Genomic DNA, 16,453 nt, shown 5'->3' on the forward strand with positions numbered 1-16,453 from the left:
TCAGATGTCATATCAGCACTCAAAAGCCTAGATGCAAATAAAGGTCCTGGTCCAGATGTTATACCTCCTAGTTTCTTGAAGGCCTGTGGCACAAAATTGGCTGAGCCGCTATGAATTATTTTTAATAAGTCTTTACTATGTGGAACTTTCCCCTGAAGATGGAAGGTTGCGCACATCAGTCCAATTCACAAGATCCTAGAGATATTACTAACTACTGGCTGATCTCAATTTTGTCTGCTATCGGTAAGCTGTTTGAATTACTGGTTCAGAAAAATATTTTTTTTTCCATCTTAAACTCTTGCTAATACCCCAACAGCATGGATTTCTACCTGGTAGATCAACTACATCAAATCTTGTGCATTTTGTTAGCGACATTACTCAAGCTTTCACAGATGGCCACGAATTGCATGCTATTTACACTGATTTATCAAAGGCCTTCGATGTGGTTGACCACAAACTGCTCATAGAAAAACTTGGTCATACAGGAATATGTAGCTCTCTACTGTGGTGGTGTGAATCCTATTTGCAGAACCGTTCCCAGATTGTAAAGATCCGTGGCTTTAAGTCAATTACAAGAACCGTGCCATCAGGGGTTCCACAGGGCTCCCATTTAGGGCCCCTTTTTTTCTTGGTCTTTGTGTTTACAAAGATCTAGCCACTAAATTAAAATCCAAATTTCAATTGTTTGCAGACGACTTAAAGATTTATAGAGAAATTCGATCTACAGAAGATGCGATCATATTACAAAGTGATCTTGATTCGATCGGTGTGTTAGAAATAGGATGGTCTTAAATTCCTCAATATGTTTTTACTTAAATTTTTCTCGAAAACGAAATTCTTCACTACTTACTTACTCCATAAATGCGTGTACACTAACAGAAGTTTGTACAATGCGAGATTTAGGCGTCATGGTTGCCACAAAATTTAAGAGACAAAACATTTTAGAGAGCACATTGACTACATTTCCAAAAGGCATCTCGTCTTTCAGGTTTTGTGATAAGACAAACTAAATTTTTCAAAGACTCTGATGTGTCAAAGATACTTTTTAACAGCTATGTAGTAGTCTTATAGAGTATTGCAGTCCGGTGTTCCCTTCTAACAAAGTTCATATTAAAAGGTTAGAACAGGTACAGTCCAAATTTTTATATCATCTCTCATATTCAAGTAATCTGTGTCGTCAGTTAGACTGCTACGAATCTAGACTTGTGCATGTTGACATGACGCCTCTTGTACAGCGTAGGAAAGTTTCAGACCTTGTCTTTTTACACAAACTAATTCATGGCGACATAGACAGTCCTCTATTAAGTAAAATTAACTTTGCTGTCCCACGGCATTGCAGCCGTATTATTAATAGGAAAATGTTCAGTCTACACAACATGCACAAATTATGGTCAACATTCTAGTTTATATCGCATTTGTTCTCTGTATAATGAAGTCTGTCAGAAGGTACACATATTAAATCCGTCAGTCCCTAGGTTCAGAAGACTTCTGCTACACAAAGCGGATTATTGGCTTGGGGACTGTGGGGTTGAATTATGTTCATCTATAGCTTATGTTATTGTTTTTAGTTTGATATAAAATCTAGAAGACATTTAAAAGCATGCTGTGTTCATTTCCAGAAGGAGGCACTCGCCCCTACATGTTAACGTATTTTTCTGTTTTATGTAATGTAGAGTTTATCCCGGAGAAATACCACTCCACCACTCAAAACCGGCGTGAAATAGCGGCTATGCCGCTGTGTTTCGTCCGGTGAGTGGGGTATCCGGAGGCCTACTCCCCCCTTCCAAATACAAATGGCAGCACGGACTAAGAATAGACTACTCCAGGACGGTACCAGGCTATCCAGCCCTGGAGAATCCGTCCCTGGGCGTCCACAATTAGATCCTGTACCTAACAGTGGTTGCCCAGGCTGCCCCGCGTATTCTGGATCACAAGAGCGTTGCCGGCCTTTAAGGAAGGTGTACGCGCTTTGCTTGAAGGTACCCATGTCGTATCGTCCCGAAAACACCGCACAAGGAAGCTCATTCCACAGCTTCGTAGTACGAGGAAGAAAGCTCCTTGAAAACCGCACTGTGGAGGACCGCCACACATCCAGATGGTGGGGATGATATCGTAACTTGTGGCGTGTCGTGCGAAGATCTTCCAATACAAACGTCGTTGATACCTTCAGTATCTTGTCAACGCAGTTGATGCCTCCCACTAAGTAGATTCTGTATACACAGACTTCTCAAAGTCATTTGACATCGTGCTTCATAGACTACTAGTTAAAAATTTAGAAAAATTTATGGTATCTATGCAGCAGCCCTAAATTGGTTGGCCTCCTACTTATCTAATAGACAACAATACGTGGTAGTGAAAGCAATCTCAGGGGTCCTCCAGACCTTTGGCTTTGACATAATATCTGTCCTTAATAGCAAAGTTTTTCTTTTTGCTTACGACCTCAAAATAAGTCGAGTTATTAGAACCTCTTAGGATACCGACCTTCTACAGAAAGATCTTTTAAGCTTGTATACTTGGTGAACGGAGAATGGAATGCTTTAGAATATCTCGAAATGCCATCATATAAAATTTAAGATGAGATGTGAATGAAAAAAAAGATTACAAAACGTTATATAGATCAGTAATTATTGAAATGCCAAACACAGGAAATGTACTCTCTCATCCCCAATGCCTATTTAGGATGGCGGTTGCAAATAAAAAGCGTCCGTTGGAGAACTATTAAAATGTGTAAAGAATATGTGCACAAGTTGTTATCTCTGTGCCAATCACTCGTACCTTAACAATAGTTATGACAAAGCAGCAAAGTCAAAACAAACAAGTAATCTATAACAAGATGAGTTTTTCAACATCGAAACAATGGATTCGGATATGATAGCAGTTGTCATGTTTTATGATATGACTACTGACTATTGTGTCTGAGTTACTGGTCAGCCAACATTCATTCAAAATTTAGTTGCTTAATATTGAATTTTTTTTATAGTCTATTGAAAATATCTTACATTTTTTAGGCCTTACCTTGCGTGTTTTAGAGGACGCAATTTTATTTTTTTAATGTGTAGGGAGGGTCAGTATTAAGCTAAAACCAAGTTTGTGGGGTCGCCACCCTTGTCCCACGGCTGCCATCTTGAAAATAGGGGTTGAAATGGTATAGTAAGGTATAAAAAGTAGATACAACCCATTCTCAGACCAAATTTATCGTACTATAATTATTGTATACGATTGCCATCTTACAACCCGATAGCGGATTTGTAGATGAAACAGAATAATATAAAAATAATTAATGCTGAATCATAATAAAAAAAAATAAAAAGAAATGTCAAAGTAATAAAAAATTAAATTTTGGGGTGACAAGGGTAGTTAGTCCCTTAATATTTAGAGGGATAAAAATAGATGTTGTTTGATTCCCAGACCTACCCAATATGCACACAAAATTTCATGAGAATCGGTCAAACCGTTTCGGAGAAGTTTAACTATAAACACCGCGGCACGAGAATTATATATATTAGATTAAAATAAGTATAATGTGAACACATCCTAATAAGTTGTAATAATCCGGCGCCAGAGAAAACTGTTGAAACAATGATCCAATACAAATGAAACGACCGCGACTTCCAAAAATGTTTACTCCTCAAAATATAGAACGCATTTTGAACCTCAAGAATACTGGTGTTGTTTTCAATTGCATTGTTTCCACAATATGATCGTTATGAATACTATGAACTTGCTATAGATGTACATGTCAAAATAGACGGAACAGCGTTAAATAATTTCAACAAACAATAAAGTCACCACCTCATTAAGAGATTAGATGGATGGAAAAAAATTATTCGATTAGCAAACAAAAGTAAATGTATAGATAAAGTACGTACTCAAATCCAATCCCAAGCAGTTAGCACATCTTCATCACTTATGATCAAATAATTAGTCTTATCCACACTCTAACTAATGATACTAATAAGAGTCAATCGCACACGTCGTGAATCCACTATTCTGAGAGATAGTTTACTGTCCAAAGATATTTAGTATATTATTAAAAAAATCTCAAATTTGTACTAATATGTATGTTGGTAAGTTTTAATAAGATCTTTTAACAATGTTTGTTTTCAATGCGAAATCAAAAATATTTGAAAAGATTTCAGAAGTGGAAAATAACTTCAATAAAACTACAATTCAAAAGTGCCAAGTTTTACTTGCCCAAATAACCAAATTATAAAAAAATAGAAAAATATTATACGTGGATACATACGTGCATATCGAGATTCTCAAATTCTGAAAAATAACTTGTGCGAGACATCGATTTATTTAATTTAACATGCATGCTTAATACAATAAAAAAAAAAATGTTTGCACCTCCCGAGAAGCTTACAGGTCGAACCATTGACGTCATAAAATCAGTGATTTTCGATTACTTACTAACTGATATTGGCGCTCCGTCTAATGCTATCCTAAGAGCACATTAGAATGCAAGAACCGTACAATATGTCACCTCGTCTGTCACAAGTGACAGGCCGACGTGATTTTTAGACAAGGGTTTTGCGAAAAATCACCCGCATCGTGCCATTTGCATACGTCGTATTGTGAATGGTAATCAGTGTGAATGAACCGAGTGCATTCTTTTGAAATATTTAGCAGAAAAATGTATGAATGATAATTAATTCAGTAAGGAACAAGAAATATCATTATCTTTTTATGAATGAGGATGGCAACAATACATAAAAACATCCATGACTCGGAAACAAACATCCATATTATTCATAGAAGTGTTTGTACCTACAGGGATTCGAACCCTAAACCTCTTATTAACCGACTTCGAAAAGGAGGAGGTATTTTTTTGTGTATTTACACCGATAACGCTGAGATTTATGATCCGATTTTCGTGATTCATCTTAAGTTTGATGCGGAATGTTTGCCATATGGTTGCCATTTGTCATAAAAATTTGACATTGTTTAGCCCAGTAGGTTCCATTTAATGAACATTTTTGTTTACGTGGATGATGTTATTATAGTTGGTGTACTGCTTTTTAGGAGTTTTCATTTAGTTTGTAAATATATTATTATTAAGTGGGTCTTAGGCTACCCGTCATTCATAGCTAACAAACGTTCTTCACGATATTTCAGTGCCTCACAAGAACGTGAAATAGGGGATATATATTGTTCAAGGCACGCGGAAACTTTCATAGGCCTACCCATAGCTACTTAAAAAAATTACTATTTAATATATGACAATAAAAAGCAACGAGATCTTATAGTTAACCTTATTAATGACACTAAAACGTAAAAAATAAAAAAAGCAAACGTTTAAAAAAACCTACTTCAAAAACTCAAAAGTCCACGACCCGGCGTATCCACGGAGACTGCCATTTTGTGTTTGAAGCAAACTGTCAGGTATTACTCAGAGCGACAAACGCCGGTATATGCTTGCGTTCTCGATTTGTCCAAGGCATTTGATCTGGTTAATTATGATATCATGTGGCTTTTTGCCTAAGGAACACGGCCTAACGAGCTCATAAAAACCTTCACGTTTTGGTATCGGAACCAGATCAATGTCGTGCGATGGTCGGAAGGCTTTTCTAGACCGTATAGGTTGGAGTTGGGATGAGGCAGGGCGGTCTAACCTCGCCTAAACTCTTCAACCTTTGCATCAATGGACAGATAGGCGATCTCAGCAGCACACGTGTCGGTTGTCATATTGACGGAATCTGTTTAAATAATATTAGTTACGCAGATGACATGGTGCTGTTGAGTGCGTCTGTCTGTGGCTTGAGGAAACTGATGGGGATATGGGAAAACTATGCCCGCAGTCATGGTCTGATCTGCAAAAAAGAGCGAGTGCATGGTCTTTCAGGCGAAAGGGAAACGACTCCCATCCCTTATTCCGACAGTCAAATTGTATAGGACACCACTGAAGAGAGTGGATCAATTTAAATACCTAGAGCATGTGGTTACCTTTGACTTAAAGGATGATGCAGATATCGAGAGAGAGCGCAGGGCGTTGTCTGTTAGGGCGAATATGATCACCCGCAGATTTGCTCGCTGTACCGTGCCAGTAAAAATTACACTCTTCAAAGCATACTGCACCTCATTTTACACGAGCAGTCTGTGGGTCGACTATGCGCAGAAGCAGTACAATGCCCTGCGTGTTCAGTATAATAATGTGTTCAGAATGTTATTGGGGCTGCCACGATATTGCAGCGCGTCGGGAATGTTTGCTGAGACACGCGTAGATTGTTTTTACGCCACTATGCGTAAGCGGTGTACGTCCCTGTTGCGTAGGGTCCGGGCTAGCCCCAATGGTATTCTGAGGGCATTTTCTCACAGGTTCGATTGTCAGTACCTGAACCACTGCTGTTTGATACATGTGCTGACAAGTCGGTCCTGTCCTAGATTAGGAAGGTTTACATTTTAAGATATCTTGTACTAACACTAGGTTTTAAGGTATTATGTCACTAACACATTATGATCCTTTGTTGGTCGAAATAAAGAATTTATTATTATTATATTATTATAAAATCGCTTAATAGAGATTTTATTTCCTACATCTCTTATGCAAATCTTATACATGAAAATGAAATGAAAATGAAATGAAAATGAAATGAAAATGAAATGAAAATGAATTTATTTCGGAAGAAAAACTGACACATTCACACAAAAAAGTTAAAGAGAACAAAATATATGCTTAATCTAATACTTAACTTACTTAACTTAATACAAAAGGAACAAAAGCAAAACTTGATGTGGCAGTGGTCTTCCAAAACTGGAGTCCACTCAGTTATAGTTGTGTCCATACACTATGAGCACAACACTGATTTTCAGTGACCCCATTGTGTGAAGTTTGGAGCTGAACTGACATATTTTTAAAAGTAAAATATAATTAATTGTGGCACTAAAATAATTATTATGAGAAAAAAAAATATGATTAACAAAAAAAAAAATGTAACTAAAAATAAATAATGACAATAACAAAAATAATAAAAAACGTTTGTGTGTAAATATATAAGGAAGAAAAAATAATAATAAATACGAGAAGCTATTTTATATAATATAATGAAATTTAAACAGTGTTCACCAAGGCAGGAGATGTAGGGAGGTATTGGTCATTAATAAGTATTTTTTGTATTTTTTTCTAAAATTCGAGACTGTATATAAACCCCGTAGCGGCGGTGGTAAATTATTCCAGCACTTGGTGGTATTGTACTTGAAACTTCCCCTGAAAGCCACAGTGTGATGCTTGGGAGGACTTAGCCTTTACAATGTTCCTTGTTACAAAATTTAACACCCTGCCCTCATTTGCCCATAAAAGTTTCGAATAGAGATATGCTGGCGTTTTTGTCTTTATAACTCCAAAAATCATACAAGCGAAGTGTAGCCGTCTGCGACTTTCCATGTTCAGAATATTGGCTTCTCTGAGATACGGACTCACATGAGATCTGTGTGGAATATTCCAACAAAACCGGGCGCAGGCATTTTGCACTCGCTGTATAGTACTTTTGGTGCGGGCTCGTAGTCTAGGACCATACGTAGTGTCATTATAATTAAATTTTGAGAGTACCAAAGCATCACACAACCTGACACGTAGATTTGTATTTAAATAGTTCCTAATGCGATAGAGTACTTTTAAACGATAAAAACAGTTCGCAACAGTAGAGTTTATGGAAGTTATATTGGAAGGGCCTTGATCATTATGAGCTTTTACATCCGGGCAGAACCATCGATTCGGATCTCTACTGTCAAAGAACTGATGAGATTAAAGCAAGAAGTTGAGAGGAGGCGGCCGCAACTGATCAACAGAAAGGTGTGGTCTGTCATCATTGTAACGTTAGTCCACACACTATTTAGCTACTCAACAAAAATTTGGAGTTGGGCTGGGAGTTTTTTTTTTATGTAAATAAGGAATGAGACGAGCAGGACTTTCAGCTGATGGTAATTAAAAGGCATAAAAGGCATTTATTTTCTCAAAATTGATTCCTTTAGAATTCTTTTTGATGTCATTTCTTATACTCCTAGATACTACTACCGCTTCGGAAACAAATGGCGCTCTGAGAGAGAAGAAGCGGCGCAAGAAACTCTCCCAGCATTCTTTTTTTTTTTTTGCGCTCTTTTCAATAAAAATATATAATATTGTACAGTCGATATAAAATAATCACAATCTAGTCCCAGGCTATCCGATCATTTAGATATTCAGCAGTGGAGTAATAGGATTTATGACAGAGCCATTTTTTTATAAAACATTTAAATTTATTTATAGATAATGCCTGAACAGTGGCTGGGACTAAATTGTAGAAGTGTATACATTTACCCTTAAAGCTATTATGTATCTTATGAAGCCTACTAGAATTAGTTACAAGCAATCCCTTATTTCTAGTGTTATAATAATGAAAATCACTATTAAGAGCAAAAAGGTGACGATTTTTGTGAACATATATTAAATTTTCATAAATGTACTGACAATAATAAATCATAATATTTATTTCTTTAAATTTTTCTTTGAGAGACTGTCTATAACCAAGCTGATATATAGCACGAACAGCTCTCTTTTGCAGTGCAAACACTATATCAATGTCAGCAGCATGACCCCATAGTAATATACCGTATGTCATGATGCTGTGAAAATAACTAAAGTACACTAATCTAGCGGTCGCAACATTCGTGTACTCTCTAATCTTTCTAACTGCATATGCCGCAGAGCTGAGTCTATCTGCTAGATGGGTAATATGTGGACCCCACTGAAGCTTTTTATCTAACGTGATACCCAAGAAGATCGTAGTGTCCACAAGTTCCAATCTCTGGTCATTTATAAGTACGTTGGTTTGTACCTCCGCTGTGTTTGGTGTAATGAACCGTAATTGAATCGAAAAACCCAGAAATTCTGAGCGGCACTACAACTGCGCTTGTCACCTTGAGACATAAGATGTTACATTTCATTTGCCCAGTAATTTCACTAGCTACGGCGCCCTTCAGACTAAACACAGTAATGCTTACACATAACTGCATCACGGCAGAAATAGGCGCCGTTGTGGTACCCATAATCTAGCCGGCATCCTGTGCAAAGGAGCCTCCCATTGCTAATGGTAAATGTCAATGCATCCGCTATGTATCCCCGAAGCAGCACCTTCACATTTCCACCTGTTTCGGTCTCTTCAGAATTCTTCAGGCAGCTTCTTCCAGGTCAACATTAAGAGAGAACTGCTAAAACGTCTTATTCCTTTTTTTTAACCACAGTACAGTTTAAACTGTTCTGTGATATTATACTGTAATTAAATGTAAAAAAAACAGTCTTGACTTTACTTAAAGAATCCGAGGTAGCTTTTCCTAACCTAATATATAATACTCCTAGTGGTGATGGAAACTGCCAACCGTTGACAATATTTGTAAACCAAGGGTTCGTCAAATTACAGGCTAGAATACCTTATTTGGATGCAGAGAAACTGCACAGAAGGATGTATACATGACTACATGTATACATGTGTTTACTGATTCAGGTGTGACTAAATACCCCATGAGCAGGTACAGTTAAATCAGCGCTGAACTGCTTGCTCCTCCTACATGACTCCTATCTTTATAATGATGATGACCGACGCTAACAAGGGCACATAAGGGAGGTGTATTAGCGCGTGCGTAGGAAAACATATGATATTCACAGACGAGTAAAAAATAAGGACTCCGTGTCACTTTACATAACGATGAGGCATCAATAGAAGCCGATAAACGTGTAAATACATAGCCCCACGCATACACTTACACTAATACAAGCCGCCATTATGAGATTTGCCATCGTCTGTGACAGATCAGTTGGCGTAAAATATTTTAAAAATGCCGTCGTGCGTTGTGAAAAAGTGTAAAAAAAATAACATAAAAATATTTGTGGACATATGATTATTTAGGGGAGAAAAAATTGTGTAACTGGTATACCCTGTAACCGCACACACACTAGCGTAAAGGTGCTTCACTTGCTAATATCACGGTGCGGAGCCCTTTTTTTTTACTAGTCCGTGATGGTATTATTAAAATTGCAATCAATTATGGCTAAATAATAGGCCGACGTACCTGAGATTCCGAGGTGCGATGGTCTGCAGATGGGGGCCCCCGCTAATCCTCTAGGAACTCCTGGTGCTAAGGTACATGTTACTTCCTCTCGGCGTGTGCAGGAAAAGGTGCGTTGCGTTACACCGAGAACTTAATTCGATGTGATTAGATCGTTGATTACTGATGAAGTATTTTTGAAGAATTTGCTAATTATATTAAGCGCATATTTAAGCGTACAATGCGATAAGCGTGCGAACTGTTTTGCTCGGTGATAATTTGGTTATATTATTATGCGGCGCAAGAAACAACTGTCATTAGATTTTTTTTTTATGGCATAGGAGGACAAACGAGCGTACCTGGTGTTAAGTGATCACCGCCGCCCACATTCTCTTGCAACACCAGAGGAATCACAGAGCGTTGCCGGCCTTTAAGGAAGGTGTACGCGCTTTTCTTGAAGGTACCCATGTCGTATCGTCCCGGAAACACCGCACAAAGAAGCTCATTCCACAGATTTGTAGTACGAGGGAGAAAGCTTCTTGAAAACCGCAATGTGGAGGACCGCCACACATCCAGATGGTGGGGATGATATCCTAACTTGTGGCGTGTCGTGCGAAGGTGAAATTCGGCGGCAGGAATCAGGTTAAACAGCTCTTCGGAACACTCCCCGTGATAAATGCGGTAGAAGACACACAATGAAGCAACGTCTCTACGCAACGCCAAGTGATCCAGCCGTTCACAGAGCACTGAGTCCCCGACAATTCGAGCTGCTCTACGTTGCACGCGGTCAAATGGTTCGAGCAGATACTGGGGTGCACCAGACCTGAGATGACAGCAATACTCCATGTGTGGCCGGACCTGTGCTTTGTAGAGCGCTAGAATGTGGGCCGGCTTGAAGTATTGCCGTGCTCTATTGATGACGCCCAGCTTTTTTTTTTTATGGAATAGGAGGACAAACGAGCGTACGGGTCACCTGGTGTTAAGTGATCACCGCCGCCCACACTCTCCTGCAACACCAGAGGAATCACAAGAGCGTTGCCGGCCTTTAAGGAAGGTGTACGCGCTTTTCTTGAAGGTACCCATGTCGTATCGTCCCGGAAACACCGCACAAAGAAGCTCATTCCACACCTTTGTGGTACGAGGAAGAAAGCTCCTTGAAAACCGCACTGTGGAGGACCGCCACACATCCAAATGGTGGGGATGATATCGTAACTTGTGGCGTGTCGTGCGAAGGTGAAATTCGGCGGCAGGAATCAGGTTGAACAGCTCTTCGGAACACTCCCCGTGATAAATGCGGTAGAAGACACACAATGAAGCGACGTCTCTACGCAACGCCAAGTGATCCAGCCGTTCACAGAGTACTGGGTCCCCGACAATTCGAGCTGCTCTGCGTTGCACGCGGTCAAATGGATCGAGCTGATACTGGGGTGCGCCAGACCAGAGATGACAGCAATACTCCATGTGAGGCCGGACCTGCGCTTTGTAGAGCGCTAGAATGTGGGCGGGCTTGAAGTATTGCCGTGCTCTATTTATGACGCCCAGTTTCTTTGAAGCCAGTTTGGCTTTGCCCTCCAGATGGCCACGGAATTGGCAATTGCTCGAAATTTTGAGACCCAGTATTCCGATACTAGGCGAGGCTTTAAGGGAAGTGTTCTCGAAGAGCGGTGATACGGCAAATGGGGTTTTTTTAGTGGTAAACGCGCAAACTTGAGTCTTCTGGGGGTTAAATTGGACAAGGTTCAACTTACCCCATTCCGCGACCTTCTCGAGAGAGGACTCGATAGAAGACACAAGTTTCTCCCGGCACTGGTCGACGTTTTCCCGAGAGAGACCTGCATGGCCCGTGTATACGGCATCACCAGTGCTGTCGTCTGCATAGCAATGCATGTTGGCGGTGTCCAACATATCATTGATATGCAGAAGAAACAGCGTGGGAGATAGCACACAGCCTTGGGGCACTACAGCGTTCACGGGCTTGGGATTCGAGCAATAACCGTCGATAACGACCTGTATGCTGCGCCCAGTGAGGAAGCTGGGGTCCACTTGCATAAGCTCTCGGGAAGCCGAAATGATGGAAGTTTTGCGAGGAGCGCCTTATGCCATACACGATCAAAGGCCTTCGCTATATCCAGACCAACTGCCAGGCCTTCCCCCTTGCTTTCAATAGCCGCCGCCCATCTATGTGTTAAGTATACCAGAAGATCGCTAGTCGACCGACCATGGCGATAGCCGTACTGCCGGTCGTTGATCAACTGGTGACCCTCAAGGTATACCAAGAGCTGGCGGTTAATTATGCTCTCCATGATTTTGGAGAGTAGGGAGGTAATAGCAAAAGGCCTGTAGTTTGCCGGATCCGAACTGTCTCCTTTTTTTGGGATCGGATGGACAAGGGCTGACTTCCATGAATCAGGGACTACGCCTTTTGAATAAGAGTGCCGGAATAAACGCGTTAGCACCGGCGTCAACTCAGGGGCATACATTCTAAGCACGATTGGAGAAATGCCATCCGGCCCGCTCGACTTCCTGACGTCCAACGAAAACAGAGCTCGCCTAACAGTTTTTTGTCGGAACTGTACTTCAGGCATGGAGCTCTGACACCGCGGGATGGTCGGCGGTGTTTTTCCGTTGTCGTCAAGAGTCGAGTTGGAGGCGAAAAGAGCGCACAGGAGCTCGGCTTTCTCTTTTGCCGTATGGGCCAGGGTGTCATTCCTGGCTGGTTGAAGTTACCAAGAGCAGCTTTCGACAACGACCAGAACTTGCGTGTTCCGGTCGGGTAACTGGAAAGCTGCTCGCCAATTTTGACGACGTGCTTCGATTTCGCACGGGCGATTTGCCGCTTAAAAAATCTGGAGGCACGGTTATATTTCCTCTTCAGAACTTTGCAGTTCGAATCCTTTGAGCCCAGCGCCGCAACCCAAGTTCGATACGCCTGTTTTTTGCAGTCAGATGCTGCTTTAACTGATGCATCGAACCAGGTCTGTGATCTGCCACCGATTGGTACTACAGAGCTTGGTATAAAAATATCTATGCCCTGCAGTATCACATCGGCTACTGCAATGACGCAGGCACCAGGATCATCCGAAGAGAAACAAACCTTGCCCCAAGGGTAGGATGCAAAAAAGGAACGCATCCTATCCCAATCTGCTGACTTGTAGTGCCAAACGCGGCGGGTCGCTGGTGTTCTGCGACGTTAGCGTCGGATAGGCACTAGACTCCTGACCAGGCAATGGTCGGACGTTCCGAGAGGGGCGTCGACAAAGACCTGGTAACCATCGGGATGTGTAGTCAGCAGAAGATCTAATAAGGACGGCATGTGCCATACGCCAATGCAAAATTATGCACAGATCGCCCTGCGTAGTCTGTGGTACGTGATCCAAGCCATTCGGCATTGTGCCCGTTGAAATCACCCAAGACTACGATTTCAGCGGAGGGAATCTGTGCAAGCACGTCCTCAATTGCCGCTTGAACGCACCCCATGAGATGACCGGTTTCTGCGTTACCACTATGGGACCTGTAGACACACGCATAGATACGGACGCGGTCGTCCAAATCTACGCGGAGCCAGAGAGTAGACAGGTCCGTACCCTCAAAATTGCCGAGACGGCGACAGCAGATATCCTCCCTAACGTACACACAATGGCCTCCAGTCCTCGACACTAACCTATACGAAACATAGCGGCACTAGGCCGCTACTTCACGCCGGTATTCTGTGCGAGTGTGGTAATTAACCCGGACGAGTCTGGCCCGATTGTGCTGACGTCATAAGACGGCAGCGTGACTCTCCCACTTCTAAAAAGCCCTTAGTCGCCTCCTACGACACCCATGGGCCTGGGACTCCCCTATTCTTTTTACGCCCCGGGGAAAGTACAGGGCAAAAGATTCGCCTCTCAGATGACAATGAGTCTGTTGTCTATGGTATTTCTCTATCTATAGGAAATCATCTGCACTATAATTTGCCATAATCATATTTGGTTGGCAACAATCTATTCTCGTTTGTTATTACAAGAAACGAGAATAGATAGTTGCGGCGCATTCAGGAGGCATTCAAATTCAAAAAAGAAAGATTGAAGATAATTAATAATTATTATCACAAACGACAATTTGATACAATTGTTTTCGCATGGACCCAATTATAACTATTTATTATAATGCAGGAAATATGGTGACTAATTCAGGTTCAAGGTTAGCAAAGAAAATTGAATAAAGCGTCGATAGGAATTCGTTGATTTGCATTTTTATGCATACAGTACATGGGTGTGAGACTATATTATACGATTTGATGTGACGAGAATATAATGTTGCGGCAGTCATTGATAAAACGCTTAATTATTAGCGCTTTTATTTATGAAAATGAAACTTTTATTATATCGTCTCAAACTTTTTCGTCTGTGTGTTGCATGTCGCGTGACGGTCGGGCGGCGCCTATAGTTCGCAGCAGCTGACCGTGTAGTGTATAGACTATTACTCATTTGTGCCAGTGCTCCACGCTGTTTTGTTTGTTTTTTTCAGTGTTTAATGTAAATATTATTCCAAAAATTTTTAGTTAAATGTCTATAATGTGAAAAAAACGTTTCACTTTTACCGTGGTTTCATAACACCACAAATCCTTTTTTTTTCAGAAACAAAATTGCATTGCAATATATTCTAGTTATTATTCTTATAACAATGTTTAAACTTTATTTCAGTTATTTATTTATATTATCATGTCGTGGTTGTAAGCTCACATTATGTATTTGAGATCTGTGGAAACTTGGTTTAAATGATGTACAATATAATGTAATTATCGAATGTTTGTTTCTCTTGAAAATATTATAAATAAATTATCTTACAATCGTTTTCACATTGGGGCGTCATTTTATACTTGACATGTATATAGTTAGTTTAATTCAACAAACAGAATTGTAAGGTCCTACAAGAATGTGTTGATAACACACACAGTATATTATGAAAGAAATTTTTCACTTCACACAGCAACTTTGTGAAATGCTGCCAGAAACAGTATTCCAAACAGATTTGAGTTAGGGTCCTTCAGCTAATAAGCCCGAAACACCAGTGACACATAGTAAAGACTCCTTGTATTGCAGATATTCACGGGTGCTGGATTATAACTTATCAAAAACTAGTAGTAACATTATAATATAGTTCCTACCTTGTTTCTTTCATAAAAAAAAATGGTAAAATATTTAAGCATCAAGCTTAAAGTTAATTAAGCAATAATAGCTTAAAGGTATAATGCAATTATTGTGGCAACCTAATTTATATAGCAATACCAAACAAATCTATGAGTATTATATAAATCCCAACAACAATAAGCTTCCGAAAACTGTTAGAGAAGCGACTTCGCTCAACATCTTCAAAAAAAGGCTGCTATATCATTTACAAAGCAATGAATAAAAACATCTTATCATAATAATACATCACCATGTATTGTCTCGTGAATATTTTAATAGTTTGATTTTTTTACGATTTTAAGTTTAATTTTAGAGCTCCGCAGAGATTTGCTAGGCTGCAAACTACTTTTGTTATGAAACACCGTGCAAAACGACTATTTATAACAGATTTGCAGAATTCAAACGCGGTTATGTCAATCAGAGGCGAATTTCGTGAACACTCGTCCACTGCTGTGGGCTTTAAAAAATCAATGATTTCTGTCTTTTACTCGAAATAGACACACATGAGATTGGGCATGATTAGGCATATAGATGAGTCCAATATTATTATTGAAATCATTGACGAACTGCGTAAAAATAATTCCCACGGCCAGAAAAATAAATGAACTTTTGAAAGAGAACTTATAAGCCATCCTGCTGCTGTTTAACCTGATTCCTGCCGCTGAATTCCACCTTCGCACGACACGCCACAAGTTAGGATATCATCCCCACCATCTGGATGTGTGGAGGCCCTCCACAGTGCGGTTTTCAAGGAGCTTTCTTCCACGTACTACAAAGCTGTGGAATGAACTTCCTTGTGCGGTGTTTCCGGGACGATACGACATGGGTACCTTCAAAAAAAACGCGTACACCTTCCTTAAAGGCCGGCAACGCTCCTGTGATTCCTCTGGCGGCGGTGATCACTTAACAACAGGTGACCCGTACGCTCGTTTGTCCTCCAATTCCATAAAAAAAAAATTAACTTATGTGGCAAAATTTAAGGTCGATGCGGCCAACCGTCCGAATGACGCATGTTCCTTATAACATTTTTCAATTGCTGATAGATTCGATCATTTTTATAATGGGAGCAGTTTGGAGCTATACCCTTCCTAATTTCAACCGGCAACGACCATAAACAAAGTAGCTCTAAGGTAACAAACATAAAAAAATCATATAACTTCATGACCTCCTATTATTAAAATATGTTTAGAATATAAATAAAATAGTCCATAATATGATGATCGTTTCAGAAACCGGTTGATTAAACATTATAATGCAGGAGT

This window comes from Leptidea sinapis, chromosome 36 (assembly GCF_905404315.1).
Source record: "Leptidea sinapis chromosome 36, ilLepSina1.1, whole genome shotgun sequence".
Taxonomy (NCBI): domain Eukaryota; kingdom Metazoa; phylum Arthropoda; class Insecta; order Lepidoptera; family Pieridae; genus Leptidea; species Leptidea sinapis.